Genomic DNA, 13,354 nt, shown 5'->3' with positions numbered 1-13,354 from the left:
TACCACCGAACATGAAAGAGACAAAGTTTTTTTGCGTGAAGCAGAAGGGAACACCTCAGTACGAGGGACCATAGTCGAAGAAGATGATTGCTTTTTACCCGGTGCCGTCTTCTTCTTGGGGGATGCTCGGCTTAAGAGAGATAGGAGCTTCTTTGATGCGTTTAATCCCTTTATGTCTGGGGAGCGAGGCTTTTCTTTTTAAGCAGACCTTTTGGGACGTAGGGGGGCTGAGCCTCTGTGGTGGGCTCATGTGGGGGTTGAACAGCCTTCTCCTTTAAGGGTAATTGGGCAGGGGGAGCAGCTTTCGTGATCACAGCATTTGCTGGAGAGAGTTGAGATATGGCCTCGATTTTTTCTGCATCAAGGTCAGGAGAGTCTCCAAGTGGATCATCATTATCAATATCTAACATATTCTCATCCATTTCCAAGCGTTCTGTCTCTAAGATTAAATTATCTACCTCAGCCAGTTCTACTTCAGTCAAAGGGATATCTAAGTCCAGAACTTGGCTCATCTCTAGATCCATGTACTTATCACTATGTTCCAGAGGAGAAGAGCCATACCTTTTGCTGCGGGCTGAGTTATGCTGGGGTTGCTCAGAGGGTTCAGAGATGATCAGCTTTGCGCTTCGGTTTGCTGAAGCGATGAGTTCTGCCGTGTTCTTTGATGTGGGCGAGTCAGTGGCAACAGCTTTGCCTTTGAGTCGACGGGATTTTTCCTCCTCTGTTTCTGCAAGGCCTGTACTTGCTCCCCTGATTGCTGCACATTCTCATGTTTCCGGGGAGACACGGGTGTCAGATATTGTCTTTTGCGAGTCCTCAGTGGCTCGTGGCCTTTCCGTGCGATCGTTTTGAACATGACGAGACACATAGTTGATGGTGGCTCTGGTGTTTGCGCCTTTGTTGTTAGCGTCTTTGTTGTTGGCGTCTCTGTTCCGCGAGTCCTCGAGGCTGTGTCTTTGTCGCCATTCCAAAGATGGAGTGATTCTTGACTGAGACGCTTCCTTTCTAGAGGTGTATCTAGAGTGAGTGTGAGTGTGCTCGTTGTTTCGACCTCTAGTTCGGTATAAATCCCCGTCACTTTTCCTCGGTACCTCTAGTCTGCTCCACACTTCTTTGCCTTGGTGGGATTGTCGGCCGTCTTGACGGCTGGAGTTTCTCATGTCTCTTCCTTGGCCTCCACTGTTCCGCATATCCCGAGCATCACGTGTTGATAGGGATGTTGAGGTACTCTTTCTTCGCTTATCTTCTCTGTAAGAGCCGCTGTTCGTTGAAATTGCTGATGGACTATGGTAACGCTCATGCATAGGGGATCGAGGTCTCTTTAGTGGGTTACCCGCAGCGTATCCTTGAGGGCCGTGAAGGGGAGGCCAGGGGTTGACACTGTTGGCATGCGCCTCTGCTCTCTGTTTACGTATGAACTCCCTTTCAGCTTGCGTGAGCAGAGGACATGTATTCTCATCATGGGAGATGAGTTTGCAGGTGAAGCAATAGCGATGGAGACCCTCATAGGTAAGGTTAACTTTGCCGATATCGCCGTTGGGAAAGCCAATGCGACGTTCGAACTGTATGGGTTTGTCCGCCTCAATTGAAACTTGGATGCGCGCTTTCTTTTCATCGATGAGTAGTTTCTTCCCCAAGGCATTCGCAATTTCCGTGAAGGTCTTGTCATTCCAGAAATGTACTGGGACTCCCGTTACACCAATCCAGAATGGTATTGTATTTGGGAAATTTTCGCTGGTAAAGGGTTCCCAACGTTCAAGAGCAAAACTCCATTGATTGAAGTGGCAAGGGCGTTTGTTCAACACCATCATGAGGTCCGCCTCCTTATCGAAGTCAAACTGGAAACGTCCATTCCCCAAGTTCAGCCCACGGACTCTTCCTTCTACATTCCAGATTCTTGGGCAGGGAAGAAGGTTAATTAGCGCATCAATGCTGCGTCCACGAAGGTGGAAGACGCGTCCAATAAGGGTGAGGCGGAAGCGCTCCTTTGCGTCGTTGATATCACAGTCCGGGATACGGATGATGTCATCTTCAGGGTTTATCGCACGGTGAGGGTCTTTGGAGGATCCTCCTTTGCGCACAACAAGAGATGATTGACTCATATTAGTACGAGAAACAGAGGAGAACTTAGCACACGCTAGAGGGATGTGAATAGGAGACTCGAGAGGGATGTGTGTCGTATTTGGGAGAGGGGAGGGTTGCTTAAAACAGCGTAGAGATCTAGGGTTTTGCTTGGGCGGCGGAGCAAGATCTTACCTTAATCGGAGGGCGTTTAATGAGAGAATATACTGTAACTTGGCAAAGAAGCCAGAGAGGAAAACTTCGATTCTGCGAGAGATGGGAAATCTGGGAGGCACAAGGAGTGTTGGTAGTCTCCATTGCGTCCCGAGAGCCTGGAGAGATGTATTAGATCGTCGACGGGGTCCGATGGAGGAGGGGAAAACGCGGATCTCAGAGTCGCCCTTTGTGTCGCCTAACCCTAGCGGCGCTGTCATTATTGGCGGCTTCATGAAATTTTTCGGTGATAAATATTTAGTTAATGTTCGCTGTTAGTGGAATGCATTTTTTTTGAATGAAATCAGGTGGAATTAGTCATTATGAGTATTCCAGAAAAAAAAATACGGTATTACCAATTAACTGAAAAGAACTAAAAAATTGATTCAACAAATTCATGTGAGATAAATAGAAAAATTATGAATCACATTAAAAATCATTCATGATAAAAAAAAAAAAAGGAATGAAATGAATGAAAAACAAATATGTATATCATGTTTTAATTTCTCAAATTATTATTTTTATTTCATTCCATTTTCTTTGTTTATCCCAATTCCATTTATTCCATACATTCCTAAAAAAAAATACAGTATTACCAATTAACTGAAAAGAACTAAAAATTTGATTCAACAAATTTCTGTGGGATAAATAGAAAAATTATGAATCACATTAAAAATCATCTCTACTATATAAAATGAACTATTTTCAAGTCTTCTTAGACTGTCCACATAGGATGAAATATTCCTAACTAATCATTTGTCCATGTCATCAAGGATTCTTGGGCCATGAATCTGTGTTTTCATTTGGGCTGTGTTTACATTTATTAAACTACTCGAGTCCATCCCATCTCGCCATTTCTGAAGCGTGACTCTTCCCCGACTATTCCTCTTCGTCATTACTGATCAATTTCTCAGCACCAAACACTTCGCTGTTCAGTTATCCCTCTTCATTAGTATATTATGCTCTTTAATCTTGCTTTAATGGTTTCGTTCCACCTTCCCCTTTCTCTCCTTCTATATAAAGGGCTCCATCTCATCGTCATCCTAGCCCTAATTGAAACTCTGCAGAAACAACTACATTTACCGGCATGAAATCCACTGGATACTCTCCCCTCTCCACCGGCAAGTCTTCCGTCGCTGTTTCTCCCTCCAATTGAAAATGACGGGTTCAAAGAAGGACGAGGAGGACCATCTTAAAAGAAGGAGGAGATGAAGAATCTACTCCTCCGTGATGATGACAGCCCGAGAGTAGAAAAAAAAACATTTCGATCCAACTTCTTTTGGTATGTTTTCTACTGTTTCATATGATCAAATTTCAATGAAGTTTCAAATTTTGTGTTAGATTGTGGTGACAAAATATGATTTCGAGTTTTGAACCTATCCTCCAAAATAAGTTAAGAGGCTACACGATGGGTTATAAAATTTATGATTTTAGCATTGACCATTTTAATTATGTCGTCATAGCTTACAAGTTCTAACCATTTTTTGTCTTCTCAGTTTTCAAGATCATTGTCTTGGATGGATATGGACCTCCACCTAGACGTTTCCAACCAAACACTCGAGCTAGTTGAGTGATGAAGAGCTTACCTACTTACAAAAACATTTTTCTCAAGCTTTACCATTTCATTTCATCCTTGGTAATTTGCTTTACCTATTTTTTACCCAGCTTCCTCGCCACTTTGTGTGTCTTCTATATAGTTAAGCTTCAGGGAGAGTTGTGCATAAGCATCTTGAAGAATTCATGAGAGAGTGAGGTAACTTGCTCAAACGAGTTCTTTTCACAAAAATAAATCAGTTCATGAGTAGGTTTATAGAATGGGAAGAGATAAGATCGTGAAATGGTTCTAATGGTTTATACAAGTTGCAACAGAGATTCAACAATACCATTTGTGTTATAATAAAATTGTCTTTTCTTTGATTCGAAGCTCATGCAACACAACTGAAGTAGTGAAGATGAGCACCAACACTACTAAAAATTTATATCAATTATTAATATTTAAATAAGTCACTCTTTTGTTTAGCTTATTATGATATTTATATTTTATCTTATAAATAATATTAGATTCATATAATATATTAGCTAATTTTCTATTTATAAAATAACCACACTACAATGATTACTTTGAACAATATTATGTTATTTTAATTAGACATGTGCTTTGCATATAAAGTATCTGGTCTGTTTGGTTATTATTAAGGTATGTTAGATTATATATATTTTTCTGAATTCCACCATAATATTATTATTTTTATAAATTTGATTATTTTTGTTAATGCATTTAGTTTAGTTATTTTGTCTTAGATTTGTAAATTTGGTATAATTATATATGATTTGATATATTTTGTATTGATAATTGAATTTAAAAATTAAAGTATTGATCAATTTAAAATTTATAATCTCATGCTTATATATAAATTTTCAAAAGAATTAAATCATAACAATTTAATTAAAAGTTCACTTTCATTTATCAATGTATCTTGAGTCATTCCGTAATTTATATGTATAAAATAAAAAAATATTATGAAGTTAATTTTTTATTTTTTATAAGAATCTAGATTAATTCGATTATTCATTTTCAGATATATTGAATTACATATCTCTCTAAAAGGAATTAAAATATTTCTGATAATAATCCGACCAAATCAGATTAGTTTTATTCATTGCATTTAGTTAAGTTCTTTATCTAAGATATGAATCTATCTTTTCATAAAAAAAATTGAAATTCATAATTTTACTGATCTTTTTAGTTGATATATTTTGGAAAAAAAACATATAAAAAAATATATGTTTTTTTTGAAAATTAATATGCAAAATAAATAAGTATATCCAAAAAATACTTACATAATTAGAAAAAATCAAATAGTTATTATTTTAGTTTACAAAATAAATATTTTAATAGACATGTTTAAGTATAAGATAATAAGTTGCTATATTTTTAAAACAAAGTTATAAATTCATTAAGCTTTAGATAGTTTTAGAACTAATTAACAATAAACCAAATAATTAACCCAAAAATACTATGTTAATTATTTTGCTTCTGCAAAGCACACATCTCACAACATAAAGTTGTCTTCGCCACAAACTAATCAAAAATTATGAAAATTAAAGCATATAAGTTTTCAACCTTAAACAATATCTTCTAACTACTTTCATTAATATTAGGAAAATAAATATATGTATATATTGTATATGTGTATGTAGTTGTGGGATCCATTATTTTGTGGATAACCCCTCTAAAATCTCTTAAGAAACCTGATTTTACTTCAACAAGAAGATGGAGAATGGTTCATACAAATTTGTAAAGATAAAACCAGAAATAAAAACAATGGAACCAAAGTCTACGCCACCACAAATCCACAACTTGATTTAACAAAGCCAATGTTTTCGGCATAATTTCTTTCACTAGCCTATGTTCTTTATATTTTGACATCATGTATTGATATTATTCTTTGCTTAACAAAAATTCTATAATAATTCTTACTTTTATGCTACACCAAGTAGAACCACTAACCATCTCTGATCAATTATATAATTTACTAGGTTTTGATCCGCGCAATCGCGTCGGTGTTTGTTTTCACTTTTCTATACATAAATTACTAGGGTAGACCCGCCCTATGAACGGGATGTAAGAAAAAAAATATTATTTAGTTTATTCTGGTAGTCGGTCTGCGCTACAATATACCTTACTTGTTATTTAAGTTATTAAGAATTTTGTAAGGTTTTGTTTGTTGTGTGTTAGTTTTGTAATTGAAAGTGATGCGTACATAGTGATTGCAAGAGCTAAACATGAAGAGAGTTAGATGTGATATAAGTGAGTTTGTATGTTTCTGAAGCTGTTTTCTTAGTATACAAAACTGGTGAATTTGATTTGCCAGAACAGTTTGAATTAGAGAAGTGTATGGGTAAGATATTTTAAAAACCAAATCAATACATTAGCATACCAATTGATCAATCATACGTTTGATATATTTCCTCTCAGGTCTGAGATTTTGATCAGGAGGATAAAAGGCAAAACATCTTGAAGGAGCTGTCTTGCCCACCACACCACCATAACTCCTGACATTATTGTTCTTAGAGATAATAACGTTGTGAGGATACTCGGGAAATAGATTGTTTCCACGGTTTAACTTTTTCTTAAATTCAAAAAGATTTGCAGGTTACAGAGTTTGTCTGTTTATTGGTTATCACTCTTAATCTATTGTCTTTGATCTATTTATTCATAAAAATCTATGTTTTGTTCTTGATACGACCAAAGAAGAAACAATGTCGAGTAGGAAGAACAGAGGAAACACCCAGTGGACGGGCTAAGTCTGGTCATCGGTGTCACCGTCTTCATCGTTGCCATACGCATCAGCGAATGCCCCCAAGACGGCCGTTGGAGCTAAGGGAGATTGCGTTGCAACTTGCACGGTCTCTCCGTAGGTTCTCGTTCCAACCACTCAGAGAGAACCCTCTCTTAGACATCTTCTTCATTGTAAGAATTCTCTGTTTCAACAATAAAAGTGTCAATCTTTTTCTTCACAAGAGTGAAGGTTTTGATCTGTCTGATCATTTACTGCCTTATAAATCAGGTTCAGGCTTGTTGTATGTTTCAAAACTATCTTTCGTTCATCATTTTCACCAAAGTTGGTTTTGATTTTTCTCTGTTTGACCCTTTGACGCTTTAGAATTCAAGTTCAAACTTGTGGTTTCAGATTGGAGAAGATGGGAACTTGCCAAGTGTCTCCTCCTTGTAAAACTATTAAGCTAAAGGGACACGGGAGGAGAGAGTGAAATCCAGTTAGCTTTTGTTTAGTAGTAACACATTTTCATCGTCATTTTCATCAAGGAGATTAATGTGATTACAAATTGATCTTATTTTGAATGTGGAGATAGGTTAAGATTTTTTCTTTGTTTATATAATGTTTACTAAAACTTAAATTCTCTCAAATGCACTGAAATATATTTTAAATTCTTTGAATTTTATTGATCGAGAAACATGAAACTAACACCAAACCAGATATCAAATTAGACTTGTTTTTTTTTTCCGAGCCAGTTTACCTGAGATCGATATATAATATTTAAAAACCGTAACCTGTATACTGCCCTCTTTGGAAGACTGAGACCCTCTTTGAAATGGATCATCATGTTTTGTCCTTATTGAGTCTGTTATCTCTGCTTCACGATGGTGAAGAAACAAACCTATAGAAACGGATCATCAAGTTAAGTGCTATAACATACCCAATTTAATGTGAAGTGATCTCCTCGTTGTTGAGTTGAGTCATGTTACCAATAGTTCGGTGTCCTTGAGTATCTTCATAATTAAACGCCTGAATACTAATCTGGATATGGTATTTAAAAAGCGTCTCATCAAACCCAAGATTGAACATTGAATGTTTCCAAAGAGAAAGCTTGCTGACTGAGATATGAGTTTGTTATACCTTCCACATAGAACCAGCATAGAAGAATTCAGGAGAAGGCTCTACATGACCATTAGCTAGTCTATATTCAACTCTGCAGACAACGAAAAAGACACAGCTGAGAGCAGACATTTACCAAAACATGACAAAGCAAGAAGTCACAGTTAAGCAAACAGAGCAAGAGAGTTGGGGACCGTTGATGTTTCTCAGAATAGTAAATCTAACAATACTTTTAATTCTGACAGAGGCTAGTGTCACATCCTCGTGTAACTCTTGTATATAAGATAATCATAAACCCAGACGATGCATAAGACCAGAACTTCAGCAATTGCGCTGTTACCTGCCAAATGGACTGACTGTCTTAGTTCTTTCTCCGTTGCCTCAACAGCTACATTTTTCACACGTACTTTTGTTGATAATTGTCTGAACCTTTCCCAACCGTCAGAAAATTTAATATTAAAGCATGCCCATCCAGAGAAGTTCCCTGAAATCAAACAGAAATGAGTCGCTATGATTCATCAAATCCAATCAACTCGAAGTTTAAAAGAAACAACTATTATATACATGTACATATCTGAGTCATATTCTACAAAACCATAACCGCTTTAAACATTTTTCACAGCTTTATTATCTGCTTATATGAATTAAAACAAAAAAAATATATATTCAAAACAGAGTCATGGTTAAAAGCAAATCATTCATTCATGTATCAGCAATGAAAAGCTTACCTTAACACTCAGGAAAAATGTTCAGTGCGTTGTTTTTCTTTATCAATAATATACTTCTACATGTCCTAAGCTCAATCTCTCCAAGATTCTAAAGACACAAACAGAAGAACTCTGTTTCTCCGATGGCTCCACATGATTCCAGACTCCATTTCATTGGCTTTCTGCATCTCTTACATAACCAGTTAATTACAGTATCATCTTACTGGATTCAGGTTAATTAAACTGACTCCAAACCCAATTCGACAACTTACGGGTATGGGTTAAATCCAGTTCAGGAACGTGAGGAGTTTCTTGACAGCCATGGACTGATAAGTCCTTCAGAGCTTCCTTCCAGTGTTTCTCCTTATCCGGCGAGAACTTCCACACTGAGAATATTCTTCCGATGGCCTTTTTCTCCGACGTCTCCAGCCAAACACAATAAGGCTTCCTTGATCAAACAGCTTGGAGTGAAGCATGAGGAAGGTTCCGTCCATGAGGAGGGAGTAGCCGAGACCGAGCAGTCGGCTTGATAAGAACGAATTATGGCTTTTTTATAGTCCAACTCCACCGCCTTGCATAACAAAAAAAATCGCATTGAATCTAGGTCGTGGGTGATCGATTAATGAAGCGTTTAAAGATGATAGATCGGTTATCGTAAGGAAGAAGATGAAAGATCCGCCGCACAACCGAAGTCGCCGTTTAGCTCTGGAGATGGGAAGACTACCTCACGCTAACTCTTAAAGAAAACGCTGCGTTTCATCATGACCAAGTTGATACAGCATGGGATGGGCTTGACAAAAGAAAGTAACAGGCCAACGAAACAAAAACCTGTAAGAACACACAAAATAAATTATACGAAGCGTTTTGAAATAGATGACACGTGTCGCGCTCTCCTCTCTCTCTATTTGTTGCGCTGGCATGCTAAGAAGAGAGTTGCCTTCTTCTTTATCTTTTAAGATTTCTCACTCAACCCTATTCAAAATGAGCAATACTAATATGTTACTCTACCATTATGTGCAGATTGGTACTTATATACATAAATTTAGTGTTACAAATAAAATTTACGCCCTTTTTTTGATGCAAAATGATGAAACTATCAATAACACATACTCATATTTATCTAAACAGAAAAAAATATAAATACATAATCCGTGCGTAACACGGACACGAAACTAGTTCATGATAAAAAAGAAGAAGAAGACAGGAATGAAATGAATGAAAAACAAATACGTATATCATGTATTAATTTCTCAAATTATTTTTTATTTCATTTCATTTCTTTGTTAATTCCAATTCCATTTATTCCATACATTCCTAAAATGAGTTACTAGTTACTACCGTATATTTTGATTTGACGGTAAAATTATCTGAACACTTATTAATAGAATCCGAAAGGGTATATAACAACCTGAAAATTCGTAAAGACCGAAAAAATTGAACAAAATTTATTTGAAGATCCAAGTTTATTATATAAAACTAGCTATTTCATCATCTCGCTATTCTGAGACCATAAACTGTAGTCGTGAGCATATATATACTTTTGGTCAGAAATTTTTAGCAAATAAGTTATAACCGTAGTATACTAAATTTTAGAATGTTTCTTTGATTTTAAATCTCAAAATATAATTAGATATATTTATTTACTTTTAGCACAAGTTATACTCCCTCTGTTCCTTAAAGTTATATATTCTAGATTTTTCACACATCTTAATAAAATACATTAAATTTGCATAGTTTTTTGTATTTATCTTTTTCCATAATTTTAAGCCAATAAAAATTTAACTAGTGCAATTAAGTTTTTTGAAGTTTGCAATTAGTTAATAAAACATGCAATGAAAATATAAAAGATGGATCTCTTTGAAACATTTTTTTCTCTATAATATGTATTTTTAAGGAACGGATGGAGTAAGTCGTAACTTAAAATCATATGGAATGCGTGCATGTATTAATAATTTATGAGAGGCTGTATGAAAAGGTAGAAAATGTTTAGACATTGTTCTGTTAAGAACTTAGACCATATTTAATACTACACAATAATTTTTTCTATATTTCATTCTAAAATAAAGTAACTCTATTATAGAGTTACTTTTGCTCCAATAGTTCACTTTATAATAGAGTTACTCTATAATAGAGTGGAATATAGAGTAATGCTGTTGTTTTTCTCCAAATATAGAGTAAAAACAACATTACTCTTTTTCTTTAGCAACAACAACTTTACTCTATATTTCACTCTATTATAGAGTAACTCTATTATATAGTGAACCATTAGAGCAAATTCAACTATATAATAGAATTACTCTATTTTATAGTGAAATATAGAAAAAATTATTTTGTACCATTGGAGATGTCCTTAAAGCACCACGATCCATTTGACTTTCACGGATATATATTTTAATTGTTTAAAATAATTACTAAGTCATAAAGTGATAATTGTATTAACGTTTGATGAGATTAATATCAGCTGCTAACACTTTTAAAGTCTTTCATGCTAATGACTCCTATTTTTCTCTTATTTTCATTTTTATTTTTATTCTTGAGAAATTTACTCATATATTTTTCTTGTCAAGACTTTAAAATGGACTAGATTTTAACCCGCACACCCATGCAGATATTTTCTTTAACTTTTCTATTGTCCAAAATTTATTTTATTAAACTGAATATATATATATATATATATATATATATATATTAAAAACTTACCAATATTAAATAATTCTTTAATATGCATTTTCAAGCACACAATTTGATAAGAGAGATCGGCAATAATTTATTGTGTTTTCAACATCAATAATATTAGCCAATTTTATATATTTGTCTTGTTATATTTTATTTCCAATAGAATAAATAATGTAAATATGCGTAAAATACATATTTATAAATAAGTTTTTTTTAACATAATAATGTTCCAGTCGGTGATGTTAATTGATTATTTACATGTGTTTTAAACATTTTTAGTTCTTAGGAATAAATAGCTAGGTATTGGATGCTATTTTTAGGACAAAATATTTAACATTAATTTAAAACATTTTTAATTTATAAAATATTTTACGATAAAATATTCCACATTAGTTTAAAATATTTTAGATTATATCATATTTGGTTAGTTAAGATTTTATATTATGATTTTGTAATAGAACATTTAATTTTCTACTATGAAATAGTTTTATAAAATGAATATTCATGTTTATTTTATTAACGATTTTAATTGAAAAATTGACATTATTTTTATATGTGATAGTATATATATATGAAAATAATCTCGTTGTTCATTTTTATTTTAGGTTTTCTAATACTTAATTGTTTATCTATTATATGGTTAGTTAAGAATATAGATTATATACAAAAGATTGATTTCTTTTAGTTAATTTGATAGCAATAAAGTAGGGATACTTTAAATTTAGAATGTCCTTGATATTAAGAATATTTTGTGGAGTTAATTTTAAGCTTTAGACATTTTTCTATTTAAAATAGATTTAGGACATATATTTATTAATCGTAAAAGAGAATGAAAACTTCAAATAAGTTCAATAAATATATCAGTTGCATTGGAGTGTAAATAACTTACAAATAAATGGTATTTTTATTTTGTACTCCTCTTTTAATAGATTAGATATATTCTTTATTTCAGGAATTAGTATTGGTTTATATTCTTGTTATTACTGGGTCATTACTCTATACAACTCTAAATGCAATAGAATACATGATAATCAACAAAAGTATTTTTTTTTCATAGACATTAATACAAATATTTTTAAGAACCATTACACAGATTCATGATATGTCAAAACAAGAAAAAGTAGATTCATGAATTTAAATAGAGATATATCTGAAAAAACTTGCACATATTTACATTAATGCAAAATTTTACCTCACAAATGGAATATTATAAGCACCAAATCGAAAAACTTATTACACATATTTTTAAACACTATTACACAGATTACAAATTCATGATACATCAAAACAAGAAAAGGTAGAATTCATGTATTTAAGTAGATGTATATCTGAAACAGCTTGCACATATTTATGCTTATGCAAATTTTACTTCACAAACTGAATAATATTATCACCAAACATGAAGCAAATAAAATTAAAAAAAATAATATAATTATATAAGCCGCTCCATAATGATACACATAATACTGTAACGTTTTTCACTGTATAAATTCATTTCTTATTATTTGAGGAGCATCAGATAAAACTAACCTTTAATTCATGTGTTTATTACATGTGTGTCATTTCTTACGTGGCATCACCACAAGCTCTCTCACACCTTATATTCAAACACCCTTTCTTAACTAGACTAATTACAAAATTTGCCATTGTTAATTACATTAAAACTTCCGTATATACTATAAGCTTATTGACTAACAAAATAATTTATCCCATGCCCTAGTACTCTTTGATTACAAACGTTTCCATTTTCAAATACGCAGAGATTTTATTACCATAACCAGAGATTCTTCATAATTATCGATTTCAATATGGAAATTCGTATAGCCTGACTTAAATATTAACGCCTTTCTATATAGTTAAACTATATAAAATTCATTGTGTACGTATATATCTACATATCTACTTATATATGTGTTGCTATATCACGAATTCGTTATATATGTGTTGTCAAACACAATGTTCAACAATTCTTACATAATCGCAAAATCTTATAGATATATACATACACTTTTTCAAAAAAATTACATAAAACGATCTAATATATAGTATTTTTAAAAGCTAATAATAGTTTCAAATCTCCTCCATTGTATGTTAACCACGTTTATCGTTTCCATAATTATCAATGCAATTGTAATCGACGATCATTTTATGATAGTTTGGATTCAAGGCAACACAATTTAATACATTACCATTTCGAGTGTTCCGATAATATATGAATCAAAATTGATTTGTCAATCACGGGATCAAATAAATTATTGTCAATGGCAATGTTAGCGTAGGAAATGGCAACACAATTGA

General features: G+C 33.3%; 1 long non-coding RNA gene across 1 annotated transcript; it reads right to left on the bottom strand.

Annotated features, from left to right (window-relative positions):
* Window positions 1–7,216: 7,216 nt before the first annotated feature.
* Window positions 7,217–9,179, bottom strand: LOC106292923. Its single transcript, XR_001260287.1, has 6 exons — window positions 8,653–9,179; window positions 8,402–8,562; window positions 8,014–8,157; window positions 7,695–7,767; window positions 7,544–7,595; window positions 7,217–7,455 (listed from the first exon to the last, which is right to left on the bottom strand). It is a non-coding gene; the product is annotated as an uncharacterized LOC106292923 (long non-coding RNA).
* Window positions 9,180–13,354: the final 4,175 nt, after the last annotated feature.

This window comes from Brassica oleracea, chromosome C5, assembly GCF_000695525.1.
Source record: "Brassica oleracea var. oleracea cultivar TO1000 chromosome C5, BOL, whole genome shotgun sequence".
NCBI classification, from domain to species: domain Eukaryota; kingdom Viridiplantae; phylum Streptophyta; class Magnoliopsida; order Brassicales; family Brassicaceae; genus Brassica; species Brassica oleracea.
Note: the sequence above shows the minus strand (reverse complement) of the source record. Positions and strands in the feature narration are given on the sequence as shown.